The following is a 4,226-nucleotide window of genomic DNA, read 5'->3' as shown; positions in this document are numbered from 1 at the left end:
CAACTCCTTTAGTTGAGCAGTGATAGCCATAGCCATAGCTGTATCCACTTCAAGAACTCATGCTACCTTGCCCTGTGGACATCTCTGGGTTGGATACTGATATTCATTAGCAGCCATCAGTTCAATTAGATCATAAGCTTCCTCATAGCTCTTAGCCCATAAGGCTCCACCTTATGCTGCATCGAGCATGGGTCTGGACTGTGCTCCCAACCCATTATAAAAACAATTGATGATCATCCAATCAGGCATTCCATGATGAGGACACTTCCTAAGCATCTCCTTGTAGCGCTCCCAAGCTTCATATAAAGATTCTCCTGATTGATGCGCAAATTGAGTAAGAGCATTTCTGATTGTAGCTATCTTTGCCATAGGGAAGAATTTAGTAAGAAACTTCTGAGCAAGATCTTCCCAAGTAGTAATCGAACCAGGTGGTAGAGAGTGTAACCAGCTCTTAGCCTTGTCCCTCAGAGAGAATGGGAACAGTCTCAGCTTCACAGCATCTTCAGAAACACCGTTGAACTTGAAGGTGTCCCAGATCTCAATGAAATCCCTAATGTGCATATTGGGATCTTCCGTTGAAGAACCCCCAAACTGGATTGAATTATGCACCCATGGAATTATGCCAGGCTTGATCTGAAAGGTATTAGTTGTGATAGTTGGCCTGGCAATGCTAGATTGAATTTCATTGATCTTGGGTTGAGAAAATCCATCAAGGCTTTCGTGCGTGCTGCTGGATCTCCCATTGTAATGAGTACCTGAAACACAAACAAATAAACTGTGAAAGTAAAAGAATCCGAGTCAGTGAACTTTAACGACCACTGATGACAAGCACATAAACTAAAAATTAACACCGAGTCCACGGCAGCGGCGCCAAAAACTTGTTAGGGCGAAAACATGCGCTAAAATTCACGCAAGTATACGCGTTCACAAGTAGTATAAGATATAAATAAGATTCGTTCCCACAGAGACTGGTTTAGGTTAAGTTCAATTTATGCACCTATGCAACAATGTATGGTTATCGCTCAATGTTAAGAAAAATAACAAATTGGGTTTTGATTAAACTAAGAGATTATACTAAATAACATTAACTAAGAGAATTGAGGTTGAATTACTATATATGACAAACATGGGATTCTAACTTCATTAAATACTTCATTCAATAGCCTTATTATTCTTAACCTTAGCATGTAATGGTGATGACACTAATCAGATAACATGAAACTAGTAAACGCCAACTTTTGTTGTATGAATACCCTACTACCAAACATCCACAAAAGAGATAGAAGTTGAATAGACACCAATTATGCTTAGTCCTTATATGTCTATAAGAATTGAAAACATAACGGTTTAATGCGCAAGTTATCTATCGTGATTACATAGGGCAAGTAAGATGGTTAAAATTACCTACGAATCATGCATAACAAATACATGTACCTATGCTAGCATGGCAAGTTCTAAACCTCTATATTCACTGTCGCTTCAATAGAGATTAACACGCTATCTTATATGTTAGCTACGCATATAAGACAAATAAGCACAACCAATACTAGGATATCATACAATCACCACATACCAAGATATAAAAACAATTAACTATTAAAATCCATAAGTAAATCCGCTAGAATACCATGATAACGATTAGTTCATAATCGAACTCATCGTCACCATGGGTTCCAATGAAAGCATGGTATAAAATAAGGTCTTAATAAACTGAATAATAATTAAAGTACGAATAAATGAGATCTAGGTTCAAAAAGAACGAAAACGAGCATCCAAAGTTACAACTAATTCAAAGAATCATAAGTTGAAAACAAGATCTTCTTTTTCAGAGTTGTTTTGTGCTTTAAGGTCTTCTCCTTGGTATCCCAATCTTCCTGGATGATGAAAACCCTTTTTTTTAAGTATATATAAGCACATATTGGACATGGACCCTTAAAATCGTCAAATTCCACTCAAAAAAGGCTTTTTCAGCGAAATTAGCAAAGTCAGCCGCGCATCAGCATGCGGCCGCCTCCACCAACAGGTGGGCACCTCCACCAGCAGGCGGGAGCCTCCTCCAGCAGGCGGGCGCCTGCAGCCTGTCTGAAATTTTTTTGATGAATCTTGTTTTGGCCATAACTTGAGTTCTAGTCGTCAGAATTAGGCGATTCAACTGCCTACGCGAAGCTAACAAGATTCTCTACAACTTGAAAATGGCCTTGTCTTCCAAATCTGATCACTTTTCATCATATTTCCTTTAAAAGCTCCTTTCTTCATTTAACTGATACCTGAAATGCAATAACACAAAAACACATCAAAATACCAACAACTTGAGTCCAAAACACCAATTTAAGCTTGTAATAAAGCGTTCCAAGTGGATATAAAATCCACTTATCATTGGTTTGGGTGCCCTTTAGGCTATCTTTCATAGAGTTATATTACTGACTGGACTCATTTAATGAGCTGTTAATCCTCCCTATTTATCAATTACGAAATTAATAAATATTCAGGGCTATTGGGCCTCCTTTGTTCCATCAGGCCTGATCAATGTGTTAACTTTCTTGAGCCTGATCAATGTGTTAACCTTCTTGGTCTGAATGTCATACATATGGCCTTCTTTAATGGGCCTTGTAGTCCTGGATGTAATTAATGCAACATTAATGACGTAATTAAGGTTTATTTTACCCCCTATCATTTGCCCCCCAACTTCTGGGAAATCGTAAAAGATTTCGTAGAAGTTAAGTTCGTTTATTCCCTTACAGGGTATCGTTTTTTGCATAAAGTGTGGAGTGACCTACACATTTACAACGATCTGTGCCTTTTTCAAGGCTTCTGGATTTGTATTGGGGCCCCCTATTGTTTTCTTCCCTATTTCTAGGAATTTTCCCTTAATTTTTGGGATTTATCATTAATTTACAGGAATTTCCCCTTAATTTTCCATAATTTCTGGAAATTATTCCTTAATTTTTAGGATTTTCCCTAATTTTTGTAAATATTTACAATTTCCTGGAATTTTCAATTTTTCAGCTTTTTTCGACCAGGATCCTAGTCGTTGAAACGACCTGGATTCTCGTCGAATTTTTGGCCATCTTCTGGAGTCTGGTCGAATACAAACGACCAGGATCCACGACTAGGAATTCGACCTAGATCCTAGTCGTTTGAACGACTTGAATTCTGGTCATACTTTTGGCCTATTCTTGGCTCCTGGTCGAGTACAAACGACCATGATTCACGACCAAGAATTCGACCTGGTACCTAGTCGAATTAACGACCTGGATTCTGGTCGAATATTTGGTCATTTGTTGGCTCCTGTTCGAAATTAAATGAGAAGGATTCATGACCAGGAATTCGACCTGGATCCTAGTCGAATTAACGACCTGGATTATGGTCGAATTTTTGGTCATTTCTTGGCTCCTGTTCGAACACAAACGAGCAGGATTCACTACCGGAAATTCAACCTAGATCCTAGTCATTTGAATGACCTGGATTCTAGTCGAGTTTTTGGTCATTTCTTGGCTCCTGTTCGAACACAAATGACTAGAATTCACGACCAGGAATTCGACCTGGATCCTAGTCGTTTGGGCTTTAATTTTTCCAAATCCCATTTGGATTTGGGCCTTGAATTGGGCCTTTTATTTTTCCAAATCTATGGATTTGGGCCTTGAATTGGGCCTTTTATTTTTCCAAATTCTATTTGGATTTGGGTCTTTTATTTTTCCAAATTCTATTTGGATTTGGGCCTTGAATTGGGCCTTTTATTTTTCCAAATTCTATTTGGATATATATATATATATATTTTACTATATATATATATATTTTCTCTTAGATATCTCTAGAATTCCCAAGAGTATTCTGGAATTTTCCAGATCTTGGGCTTTTTCTTTAGGCTTCTGTGTTTATGGGCTTTTTTTGCCCCTTCACCTTCTCCTTGTTGCCTATATAAGTAAGTGGGGTGAGCCATTTCACCTCACTTCTCATTTCTTGTTCCTTGAATTCAATTCTTTTCCCTCTAAAAAACCCTAGGTCTTTTTTCAGAGCTTTCAAAGCCTTCCTCCGCTTTTCTTCCGGCTTTTCGAACTTTCAGGTAATATTTCTTGTATATTTTTTTGTTTTTCCCAAACTTGAATTTTAATTTTGTATCTTACTTAAATTTTCTGAATTTTTACCTTTTCTACACTTCATATGCCTAGAATTATGCCTGAATCTCCTTCTTTTACACTTTTTAGATGGCAGATAAGAGAACAACT

General features: G+C 37.7%; 1 non-coding gene across 1 annotated transcript; it reads left to right on the top strand.

Annotated features, from left to right (window-relative positions):
* Positions 1-247: 247 nt before the first annotated feature.
* LOC141682047 (small nucleolar RNA R71) lies at positions 248-354 on the top strand. Its single transcript, XR_012559452.1, has one exon. It is a non-coding gene; the product is annotated as a small nucleolar RNA R71 (small nucleolar RNA).
* Positions 355-4,226: the final 3,872 nt, after the last annotated feature.

Source organism: Apium graveolens, chromosome 8, assembly GCF_009905375.1.
Source record: "Apium graveolens cultivar Ventura chromosome 8, ASM990537v1, whole genome shotgun sequence".
In the NCBI taxonomy this organism is placed as follows: Eukaryota; Viridiplantae; Streptophyta; class Magnoliopsida; order Apiales; family Apiaceae; genus Apium; species Apium graveolens.
Note: the sequence above shows the minus strand (reverse complement) of the source record. Positions and strands in the feature narration are given on the sequence as shown.